This window comes from Grampus griseus, assembly GCF_964374135.1.
Source record: "Grampus griseus genome assembly, chromosome: 11".
Lineage (NCBI taxonomy): Eukaryota > Metazoa > Chordata > Mammalia > Artiodactyla > Delphinidae > Grampus > Grampus griseus.
Window position 1 is genome coordinate 102,415,791 of NC_139005.1, and position 12,633 is coordinate 102,428,423.

Below are 12,633 nucleotides of genomic sequence, written 5' to 3' on the forward strand. Positions count from 1 at the left end.
CTTAGAGGAAGGCTCCCAGGGAGCAGAGATACCCCTGCCCCAGATGTGTGACCCTCAAATCGTTTCAGGCCTCCGGAGGGGTTGTTCTGTTGATGATGTTGTGTTAGAAAATGTATCACCGCAAACGCATTAGCCCATCAATACTTACTTACGCTCGTGCAGAAATTTTGCGATACCTCAGAAGGACCAGCGGAGGACGAAGCCGCGCCCGCCTCACCCCGCGCGGCCCCGCCCAACATGGGCCCCGCCCACCTATAGGCCCCGCCCCGCTGCGAGCGCGAGCCCCCGCACGAGGCCGAGCCCCCGCACGAGGCCCCGCCCCCGGCGTGCGCGCGCCCGGCCGCCGCCACCGCCATTTTGGAGTGACCGGAGCGCCGCCCGCGGCCCGAGCCGGTCCCGAGCCGCCGGTCCGCCGGGCTGAGTCTGTAGGCGCCGTATCCGTGGGCGCCTCGCCCGGCCGGGCCCATGTGCGCGCGGCCCGCCCCAGGCCGCCCGGGCTTCGCCTCCGCCCGCGCCCTGGCCTCCACCCGGGCCTCCGAGGAGCCGCCGCGACGCCCGGCCCGCGGGGCAGGTGAGTGCGGCCGCCCCTCAGAGCCGGCGGTACTAGCTGGCCGGGCCCGGAGGGGCCACCCCGTCAGTGTCCTCATGTCGGCGTCCACCCTCTGCCTGTCGCTGCCCCCTCAGTGTCCACCCCTTTGTCAGCGTCCACGCCCCGCCCGTCGCTGCCGCCGTGATGCTCGCCTTGTCGGCGCCCACCCTTGTCAGCGTCCCCCAGGTCAGTGCCCGCCCCGTCAGTGTCCTCTACAACGGCGTCCACCCCTGACAGTGACGTCGTGTCCGTGTCCACCACCAGTGTCTCCCATGACGGTCCACCCGCACCAGTGACCTCCACTCCGTTAGTGCCCCATGTCAGTGCCCTCCCGCCTCCTTTACCCCCTCAGAGTCCCCCAAAGCGGTGTTCACCCCCACCTGTGGTGCCCTTCCAGTCAGTGTCTCCCACATCAGTGACCCCCCCAAGTGCCCTCCTCCCTGTCAGTAACCTCCCCCTAATGTCCTTCCTCCCCCTGTGCTGCCAATGCCCCCAACATCAGTGCCCCCCCAGGCGAGATCCCCCATCAGTCCTCCCAAGATTGTCGGTGTGCCCACTCCCCTCCTCACTCCTTCCTCCCTGACGCCTCTCTGTTAGGCACCCTCCCCGGCAGTGCCCTGACCCCCCTGCCAGTGCTACGCCTCGCAGTGCCCTCCAGGGCCGGTCTCCTGCCTGTCATGTGGGACTCTCCGCTGCCCGCTGTCATCAGTCCCCTTATCCACTCACTGGCTCCTCTCCCTGCTACTGTCCCCTTTCCATTACCATGTGAGCTCATGTGTCTCCAGTCACCTACCCCCATTCTGTCACCCCCGTACCCCTCACAGCCCCATTTCTTCCCTCATCTCATCACCCCTTCCCTTCACACCTGTCACCTTCCCTCATGTACTTTACGGGCCCATTGAATGTCCTCCCACCGTCACCGTGACGTCTTCCACACACCCCCACTTCTGCTTTGTGTCCTTACAGCCTAACTACCTGCATCGTCCACCCACTTGTTACTGACCGCTCCCACTTTGGTACTGGCCCCCTGCGCTGTCACCACCAGCTCGTTCAGCCTGTCACTTCCGCTTAGTTCCTGCATTTCATGGTACCCACTCCCCCATTTTGTCCCTGTACCCACCTGGCTTGTCCTTAGGGCCTTTTCCAGCGTGTTACTCTTTCACCACCTGTCACCTCCCCCCATGGCCTCTTCCTGCCATGCCCTTGGCCTCTCAGTGCCCAGGCCCCCACTGGCACTCTCAGCTGTTCACCTCTTCTTCATGTCCCTTCCTTTCTGGCTTCTCTTCCCTTTTGGCATCTCAAACTGTCACGTCAGCTAAGCTCTGGAAGGCAAGAAGCAGCTGGCTATGAGAAGAGTCGGGGACAGAGACTTCTAGACCGAGGGGGCAGCACATGCAAAGGCCCTGAGGTGGACCTCCAGGAACCTAGATAAGACTGATACGTGGCCAGAGTAAGGAGGAGACACACAAGAGCCTTGGTTAGGGCATTGGCCTTCCAATCATGCTGTTCCTTGCAGGCTGTTGAGTCTGAGTTTGAGGGACCCAGGGTGGAGATTGAGTTGGGGAGGGCCATCAACACCTGAATAGGAGGGGGAGAGACGAGGCATTGGGAGTGAGTGTGTTTGTGGTTTAGACCTTGGTGACGACTGAGGGAGTGATTTTGGAGGTAGAGCTATTGGGACGTGCTGATGGATTAGGAGAGGGGTGTGAGGGGAAGAGAGAACTCGGGATGATTTCTGGGCTTATTGATGGCGTACATGGGTGGACTGGGGCACTTCGGATGCGTGGATGGGGAAGCTGGGGGTGGTGGTGGCAGTTGCAGGGGAGTTGTTTTAGGTTGGAGGCGGAAAGTAAGGCTTTCTCGTGGCTGAAAGTAGTGGGAGAAGTCTGACAAGTTAAAGGGCAGTTAGGGAGAAGGAATCTCGCGGAGGAATCTGGAGACCAGAGGAGAGGTCAGGCTGCAGGTATACGACCTCAGCACAGGATAGTGTTTGAACCCTAGGAGATGGCTGTTTGCACACACACGCAGCAGAACACTTTGATCATTTATTGTGCGCTGCTGTCTTAAATGCTTAATATGAATTATTTAATCCTCACAGGAACCCTAGGGTATAGGAACTATTATTTTACTGTTTTATAGATGAAGAAACTAAGATATACAACAAACAAGTGATAGAGCCAGAATTTGCATCCCAGGCTGGCTGATTCAAGCCTCTCCTCCCCTTTTTCTTTTGGTTAAGGAAAAGGCTAACTTTTAAAGTACTGTTTTTACATTTTTGAATAATGACGGTAATCGATTATGTTTTAGGCACTTTGGTGTTCGTGCACGTATGTGTTCCAATAAAACTTCATTTAGAAAAACAAGCCCAGCCACTTTTTAAAGTAGCTCATTAAAAAAAATAAAGTGCCTCATTTAATCTTTATTACTTTTTTTTTTTTTTTGGCCGCACCGCGCCTTGTGATATCTTAGTTCCCTGACCAGGGATTGAACCTGGGTCCAGGGCAGTGAAAGTCCAAGTCTTAACCACCGGACAGCCAGGGAATTCCTGATTTTTTTTTTAAGAACAAAGTGCTTTACCTTTTGTTAGCTTTGTATTTTCATGAGACATAACATTTTGACATAAAGTGAGTACGTGACTTGTGCAGAATTTACTATAGACCAGAGAGTGAAAACCAGTGCTAAATTCTATATTTTGACATCTAACCCAGTAACCATTTAATTTTTTTTTTTTTTTTGGCCATGCCATGCGGCATGTGGGCTCTTAGTTCCCGTACCAGGGATCAAACCTGCGCCTGCTGCATTGGAAGCCTGGAGCCTTAACCACTGGACCGCCAGAGAAGTCCATTTAATTCTTAAAAACAAGTTAATGAGGTCATTACTCTTAATATTCCTGTTAATATTCATGTGAGAACACTGAGGCACAAACAAGTAATGTACCCAAGGGTAGTGGTAAATAAATGGGAGAGCCAGGACTCAACTCATGTGGTCCGACTCCAATGGGTGGTTATGCACATGGTAATCTGAACTCAGCATAAAATTCAAAGGACACCAAAATGTGTATCATTCTCACCCTGTCCATCAGCTGTCCTCTTCCTCTTGGAAATCATGTCATGTCCACATACAGCAAGCAGCTCTCTTTTTAACACAGAATGTGCAATCTTTTATTTCTTTAAAAATATTCCACCCTTTAAAAATTATTGAAGAGTATTTTACACCCAATGCAAGGTACAGATCCTAAGTATATAAATTTGATGAATTTTAACAAATGTATACACCCGTGTGTCCATCACTCATGTCAAGATATAGAACATTTCTGTCACCCCTAAAAGTTTTTCTTTGTGTCCCTTTTCAGGTATTAAAGCCATCCTTCAAAATCGCAAGGCAACAATTGTTCTGATTTCTATTTTTACAGATTAATTTTGCACATCCTTGAACGTCATGTAAATGGAGTCATAAAGTATATGCTCTTTTGTGTCTGTCTTCTTTTACTCAGATAATGTTTTTGAAATTTATTGATTTTGATGCCTGTGTCTATAGTTTTATAGTTTGAGTAGTATTCCTTTGTGTGAAAATATTTTTCTTATTGATAGACATTTGGGTTGCTTTCACTTTTTAGCTGTTGTGAATAAAGTCACTGAGTTTATTGTACGTTCTTTTGTGGACATATGTTATATCTTTTGAGTAAATATCTAGGAGTGGAATTGCTGGGTCATAGTATAGATATATGTTTAATTTGTTTTAGAAAATGCCAAACAGGGACTTCCCTGGTGGTACAGTGGTTAAGAATCTGCCTGCCAATGCAGGGGACATGGGTTCGAGCCCTGGTCTGGGAAGATTCCCACATGCCATGGAGCAACTAAGCCCATGTGCCACTACTAAGCCTGCACTCTAGAGCCCAAGAGCCACAACTGCTGAGCCTGCGTGCCACAACTGCTGAAGCCTGCACACTTAGAGCCCATGCTCCGCAACAAGAGAAGCCACCACAATGAGAAGCCTGCACACTGCAATGAAGAGTAGCCCCCACTCACTGCAACTAGAGAAAGCCCATGCACAGCAACAGAGACCCAGTGCAACCAAATAAATTTAAAAAACAAAACAAAACAAAAAATGCTAAACAGTTTTCCAAACTGGTACCATTTCATACTCCCATCAGTAATGTATGAGAGTTCTAGTTTCTCCACATGCATACCAACTCTTGATATTGTCAGTCTTTCTAATTTTAATTCAGGTCGTAGTGGTATTTCATTATGGTTTTAATAACAGTGGTGAGCAACTTTTCATACGCTTTTTGACCATTTGTGTATCTCTTGCGAAGCGTCAGGTCTTTTGTCCACTTTTTGTTGGATTGTCTTTATTATTCAGTTTTAGAAATTCAAAAAAATATTCTGGTTGTAAGTCCTTTATGATATTTGTGTGTATGTACATACATACATATACAATGAGGGAGTGGGAGGAGGAGAGGAAGTGAGGGGTGAATGTTGTTTCCTATTTTGTGGTTTGCCTATTTGTTTCTTAATGGTATCCTTTTTTTTTTTAAATTTTATTTATTTTTGGCTGTATTGGGTCTTTGTTGCCGTGCACGGGTTTTCTCTAGTTGTGGCGAGTGGGTGCTACTTTTTGTTGCAGTGCATGGGCTTCTCATTGCCTCATTGCGATGGCTTCTTTTGTTGCGGAGCACAGGACCTAGGTGTGCGGGCTTCAGTAGTTGCAGCATGCGGGCTCAGTAGTTGCGGCACATGGGCCCCAGAGTGCATGAGCTTCAGTAGTTGTGGCACGTGGGCTCAGTAGTTGTGACGGGCTATAGAGTGCAGGCTCAGTAGTTGTGGCACACAGGCTTAGTTGCTCCGCAGTATGTGGGATCTTCCTGGACCAGGGATCGAACCTGTGTCCCCAGCATTGGCAAGCGGATTCTTTTTTTTTTTTTTTGCGGTACGCGGGCCTCTCACTGTTGTGGCCTCTCCCGTTGCGGAGCACAGGCTCCGGACACGCAGGCTCAGTGGCCGTGGCTCACGGGCCCAGCCGCTCCGCGGCATGTGGGATCTTCCCGGACCGGGGCACGAACCCATGTCCCCTGCATTGGCAGGCGGACTCACAACCACTGCGCCACCAGGGAAGCCCGGCAGGCGGATTCTTAACCACTGCACCAACAGGGAAGTCCCCCCAATGGTATTTTTTTACGAGCAGAAAATTTTAATTTGGATGAAGTCAAAATTGGTCAATATTTTATTTTTACGTTTTTTATGTGTTGTAAGACAATTGTGCCTGTACCAGAATTGTGAAGATACTGTCCAATGTTTTGTCTTTGTAGAAGCTTTATAGTGGTAGCTTTTGTATTCAGGTTTATGATTCCTCTTTTTATTTTTTTTTTAAACAATATTTACTTATTTATTTTTGTATTTATTTATTTGGCTGCGCCGGGTCTTGTATTTATTTATTTATTTGGCTGCGGCATGTGGGCTCTTAGTTGCGGCATGCAGGATCTAGTTCCCCGACCAGGAATCAAACCCAGGCCCCCTGCATTGGGAGCATGGGGTCTTAACCACTGGACCACCAGGGAAGTCCCGCTCTTTTTCTTTTAAACAGCTTTATTGAGATATAAATGACGTATAATAAACTACACGTTTAAAGTGTAAAATTTTATAAGTTTTGACATATGTGTACACCTGTGAAATCATCACCACAGTCAAGATAGGGAATGTATCCATCGTTTCTCAAATTTCTTAATGCCCCTTTGGATCCCTCCTTCCCACTCTTTTTTGCCCCTCCACGTCCAAGCAAATACTGATCTCCTTTATGAATGATCTATCTTGCATGATTTTTTGTGTGAGGTGGAAAAAGTGTACATTTTTTTCCCCGTATGAGTTACACAATCATTCTAGCATCGTTTGTTGAGAACTCTTTTTCCTCCTTTAAATTGCATGGGAGCCTTCGTTATAAATTAATTGAACATGTGTATGCAGGCTTATTTCTGGGCTTTTTGTTATGTTCCATTGGTCTATATTTCTATCCTGTGCCAACACCATGCTGTCTTAATGTCTGTAATTTTATGGTCAGTCTGGAAATCAGGTAGTGTGAGACCTCCACCTTTATTCCTGTGCAAAATTATCTTGCCAGTTTTAGAATAAGCTCTTCAATTTGGATAGGAATTTTTGCTGGAGGTTGGTTGGGATTACTTTTTTTTTTTTTTTAACCAATCACTTGTATTTATTTCAGGACATAATATACTATTTTGACCCATGGACGCTACTAAACTATAATCCTGTTAAATATCTATAGGATATTTTATTTTTGTAAAGATAGGTCTTTAAAAAAAAAGAGATTAATAACATATCAAAATTAGATTGAAAACATAGGTCATTGCTTTCATTCTTTGTCCTAGTGTTAAAGATGTTACAAAGACACACAGAATATCACCTGGCTGGTCTCTTTTGGGGAAGCTATATTCAAATTGACAAAAAGTACCCCTACATTTACAGACACAGCTGTTGTCCAAGGGGTCTTTCTCTGATTTTAGCAAAGAAAAACAGTCCAGGGGCTTCCCTGGTGGCGCAGTGGTTGAGAATCTGTCTGCCGATGCAGGGGACATGGGTTCGAGCCCTGGTCTGGGAAGATCCCACATGCCGCAGAGCGACTGGGCCCGTGAGTCACAATTACTGAGCCTGCGCATCTGGAGCCTGTGCTCTGCAACAAGAGAGGCCGCGATAGTGAGAGGCCTGCGCATCGCGATGAAGAGTGGCCCCCGTTTGCCACAACTAGAGAAAGCCGTCGCACAGAAACGAAGACCCAACACAGCCATAAATAAATAAATAAAATTTAAAAAAAACCAAAAAAACAGTCCAAATTGTATTCTTTATACTAGGTGATTTAACTAGTATATACCATGTTTGGCACATGGCATTATTTTTCTCCTACTGGAACAAGTTCTTGTTTTCTCAAAGCCTTTCCCCAACTTCTCTAAAATTAAGCTTAAATGTTCATTTCAAGCCTTCAAAGTAAAATGGTATCCTCATGTATACATGTACCAGGTTGGTATATTCGTATCTATACTTTCCAATAGCAGGCTAAGCAAAGACATGCATTTAGAGCTGTATTAATGTATTAAAGCAAAAGACAACCCAACTTAATATCAAGAAAAATTGTGACCTTCCATGTAGTACTTGACAGAGAAAACACTGATTTTGGCACATTATCTTATTTTATTCAAGTAGAAGTCTGCTTACACATGGTCCAAGAACACCCAAATAACAAAGCAAAGATTGGTCTTCAAACATAGCCAATGATGCCACGCTTGCCTATGATCTCGCCAACATAAAACCACATCCACATCTCAGTGGCCACCAAACCATTCAATAGAGCTTCCTTAACTGTTAGCTGTTTGAAGCTACCAGTTTGAGCACTATTGATAATTTTTTTCAAGCTTTGAATAGCTGTAGGGATCTCAGCAGGGGTTGGAGGAACCAGCTCAACCTTGGCATAGTGCCAGAATGTGGCCAGTCAAGGCTTCAGAGGCTTCGAGTAAGTCACAGCAGTGCTGACCAGCGCCACGGCTTTCTCCGCGAGGTTACGGACAAACTGGGCCATGGTTCCATGATGGAAAGCCCGTCGTGCCGACTGTGGTTGGGATTACATTGAATCTATAGATCACTTTTAGAATTGAGTTATTAACTTTGAGTCTTCTGTGCAAATGGTATATCTCTCCATTCATTTAAATTTTCCTTAATTTTTCTCAGCAACGTTTTGTAATTTTCAGTGTGAAAAGTACACTTTTTTCATTAAGTATGTTTGTAGGTACTTGATATTTTTGATGTTTAAAATACTTTTATATTGTTTTTCAACTACTTGTTTTTTTAATAAGTATTCTTAAAAATATTTATTTATTTATTTTATTTTGGCTGCACCGGGTCTTAATTGTGGCACATGGCATCTTAGTTGCGACATGCGGGATCTTTTAGTTGCAGCATGCGGGCTTCTTAGTTGCGGCATGTGGATTCTTAGTTGTGGCATGCATGAGGGATCTAGTTCCCCGACCAGGGATCAAACCCAGGCCCCCTGCATTGGGAGCTCGGAGTCTTGTCCACTGGACCACCAGGGAAGTCCCTCAACTACTTAATGTACAAAAACAGTTGGTTTATGTATACTTATCATGTATCTTACAACTTTGCTCAATTCACTTATCAGTTCTCATGGTAGGTTTTTATATTCCTTTGTGTTTTCTGTCTATATAATCATATCATCTGTGAATAAAGACAGTTTTTCTTTCCAATTATTATGCCTTTTATTTGTTTTTCTTTGTAGTACCAGCTAGAACCTCTAATACAATGTTGAATGGAAGTGGTGATAGTGGGTCTTCATTGGTTGAGGAGGTTGCTTTCTGGTTCTATTTTATGGAAAGTTTTTACCATGAAGGGGTGTTGGAGTTTGTCAAATGCCTTTTCTACATTTGTTGGGATGATTATTTGGTTTCTGTCCTTTATCCTATCAATATGATGTGTTGTATTAATTAATTTTCAGATGTTAAAGCAACTTTGCATTCTTAGGATAAATCCCCTTAGTGTGGGGTGTATAATCCTTTTTAAATGTGGCTGAGGGGGAATTCCCTGGCAGTCCAGTGGTTAGGGCTCCGCGCTTCCTTTGCAGGGGGCACGGGTTCAATCCCTGGTCAGGGAACTAAGATCCCACATGCCGTGTGGCACAGCCAAAAAACAAAACAAAAAAAAGTGGCTAGGGCTTCCCTGGTGGCGCAGTGGTTGAGAGTCCACCTGCCGATGCAGGGGACACGGGTTCGTGCCCCGGTCCGGGAAGATCCCACATGCCGCGGAGCGGCTGGGCCCGTGAGTCATGGCCGCTGAGCCTGGGTGTCCGGAGCCTGTGCTCCGCAATGGGAGAGGCCACAACAGTGAGAGACCCGCATACCGCAAAAAAAAAAAAAAAAAAAAAGTGGCTAGATTTGGTTTACTAGTGTTTTGTTAAGGATTTTTGCATATATTATATATATTCATGTGATATTTGTGTATGACCTTTTTTACCTGTATGATATCTTTTTAAAAAAATTTTTTTAAATTTATTTTTGGCTGTGTTGGGTCTTTGTTGCTGTGCGCGGGCTTTCTCTAGTTGCGGCGAGTGGGGGCTACTCCTCGTTGCAGTGCATGGGCTTCTCATTGCGGTCGGTGGCTTCTCTTGTTGTGGAGCACAGGCTCTAGGCATGTGGGCTTCAGTAGTTGTGGCACACGAGCTCAGTAGTTGTGGCTTGCGGGCTCTAGAGCACAGGCTCAGTAGTTGTGGCGCATGGGCTTAGCTGCTCCGGGGCATGTGGGATCTTCCCAGACTAGGGCTTGAACCTGTGTTGGCAGGTGGATTCTTAACCACTACGCCACCAGGGAAGTCCCTCCCGTATGATATCTTTTGTTTTGGTATCAGGGTATTACCGGCCCCAGAGAGTGAGTTGGGAAGGTCTTCATTTCTTTTCGTAGATTGGATTTCTGTATGGGATCATATTCCTTTGGCTTGAAGCACTTCCTTCAGTATTTTGCATGTTGTGGGTATACTGGGGACAGAATCACTCAACTTTTGTTTGTCTGAAAAAGTCTTCATTTGCCCTTCAGTTTTGAAGGATATTTTTGCTGGATAATTCTAGGTTGACAGCTTTTTTTCCCAGCACTTTGAAAAAGTTATTCTGTTGTCTTTTAGTTTCTGTTGTTTCTGATGGGGAATCAGCTATCATTCTTACTTTTGTTTACCTGATACACTTTTTCCTGCTGTGTTTAAGATGTTTATTTATTTATTTATTTATTTATTTATTTATTTTTTGCGGTACGCGGGCCTCTCACTGTTGTGGCCTCTCCTGCTGCGGAGCACAGGCTCCGGACGTGCATGCTCAGCGGCCATGGCTCACGGGCCCAGCCGCTCCGCGGTATGTGGGATCTTCCCGGACTGGGGCACGAACCCATGTCCCCTGCATCGGCAGGCGGACTCTCAACCACTGCGCCACCAGGGAAGCCCCCTGTATATTTATTTTTATTAAATAAATTCTTTATTAAAAACTTTTCAATTTGGCTGTAATCTTCTAGGTGTGCTGTTTTTGTGTTTATCTTTCTTGGGTCTGTGGGTTGATGTATTTAATCAACTTTGGAAACTTTTTGGCCATTGCCTCTTAAATAATTCTTTTGCCTTATCATCTGTCTTCTCTCGGGACTCCAATAAAATAAAATATATTTTATTTTAATATTTATTTATTTAGGCTGCTCTGGGTCTTAGTTGCAGCACACAGGTTTTTTTTTTTTTTTTTAGTTGCAGCCTGTGGACTCTTAGTTGCAGCATTCAAACTCTTAGTTGTGGCGTGCATGTAGGATCTAGTTCCCCAACCAGGGATTGAACCCGGGCCCCCTGCATTAGGCATGTGGAGTCTTACCCACTGGACCACCAGGGAAGTCCCTCCAGTGATATCTATTTTAGATTGTTTGATGATGTCCCACAGGTTTCGAATGGGTTGGTATTTTCAAAATTCTTCTTTCTCTCTTTGTTTACATTTGTATATTTTCTTTTCATCTGTTTTCAAATCCCCTGCTTTTCTTTGTGCTCATTCGGTTATTTATTCCATCCAGTGACATTTTAATTTCAGATACTGTATTTATTTATTTATTTACTTTTGCGGTACACGGGCCCCTCACTGTTGTGGCCTCTCCCGTCGCGGAGCACAGGCTCCAGACGCGCAGGCTCAGCGGCCATGGCTCACAGGCCCAGCCGCTCCGCGGCATGTGGGATCTTCCTGGACCGGGACACGAACCCGTGTCCCCTGCATTGGCAGGCGGACTCTCAACCACTGTGCCACCAGGGAAGCCCTCAGATACTGTATTTTTCAGTTCCAGAATTTCCTTTTGGTTCTTCTTTCAAGTTTGCATTTCCCTGCTAATGTTCTCCACCTGTTCATTTCTTCTGTTCCCTTTTCCTAAAATTTTAAAAAATATTTATAATTGCTGTTTTGACATTTTCATCTGCCAGTTCCAATGTATGGTCATTTTTGGTTCCTGTAGATTGTTTTTTCTCTTGATCATGGGTAATATTTTTCTTCTTTGAACGTGTAATAATTTTTTATTGCAAAATGGACATTGTAGATAGTATACTCTAGAAACTCTGTTTTAGGCTGTCTTTCCTTAAAGAGTGTTGAGTTTTGTTAGGGCAGGCTGTTAAATGACTGGAAGGTGATCTCTATCCTGTAGGAGCTTTTCTAGGGTAGATCTGTTTTGGCTTTTTACTAAGTTTTAGGGCATAGCTTTTAATTCTGGAACATCGTTTTTACTCCTAAGGCATGGCCTTTCTGGGGTTTTAATAGAAAACCTTTCTAGTTTGGCAGAACTTAAACTCCAGGGTCTGTCTCCACTGTACTAGACGGTTGCTGAATCTTGGCTCAGGTCTTTCACCTCACATAGCTGTTTTCAGATATTTAAAGTATATCGTGTTGACTTGTTGCAAGTATACAATTAACTAGTTAATTGTCACAGCTAGAGCTACATATATAGACATACACATATACATTTGGTGAGAACAGTTAAGCTTCGTCATAGCAAATTTCAATGCATTGTTGTTAACTGTAGTCACCATATTCTTTTTTTTTTTTTTTTTTTTTTGTGGTACGTGGGCCTCTCACTGTTGTGGCCTCTCCCGTTGCGGAGCACAGGCTCCGGACGCGCAGGCTCAGCGGCCATGGCTCACGGGCCCAGCCGCTCCGCGGCATGTGGGATCCTCCTGGACCGGGGCACGAACCCGTGTCCCCTGCATCGGCAGGTGGACTCTCAACCACTGCGCCACCAGGGAAGCCCAATCACCATATTCTTATATCCGATCCTCAGACCTTCTTCATCTTATAGCTGAATGTTTGCTCCCTTTTACCAACCTCTCCCTGCACCCTCCTGCCCCCTGGCCTCTTTTCTACTCTCTATTTCTTTGAGTTTGACCTATTTTTCTGCTTGGTTTCTTGGTGTCTCATCCCACCACGTGCTGTTTAGGAGTCAGCCAAGGATTTGGGAGGAATTTAATGTCGGTTTGGG

The 12,633-nt window shown here is 45.7% G+C and overlaps 1 protein-coding gene and 1 pseudogene across 6 annotated transcripts in view; one reads left to right on the top strand and one right to left on the bottom strand.

The window, feature by feature from the left end:
• Positions 1 to 483: 483 nt before the first annotated feature.
• Positions 484 to 12,633, top strand: part of PPP6R2 (protein phosphatase 6 regulatory subunit 2) — an 84,826-nt gene continuing 72,676 nt past the window's right edge. For all 5 annotated transcript variants that reach the window (XM_082665758.1, XM_082665760.1, XM_082665759.1 and 2 more), the window contains exon 1: positions 484 to 571. The gene's annotated coding sequence lies outside the window, so the exon portion shown is untranslated. The remainder of the gene's footprint in view (positions 572 to 12,633) is intronic.
• Positions 7,853 to 8,170, bottom strand: LOC309829955 (ATP synthase subunit g, mitochondrial-like; annotated as a pseudogene). Its single transcript has one exon. The product of its transcript is annotated as an ATP synthase subunit g, mitochondrial-like (transcript).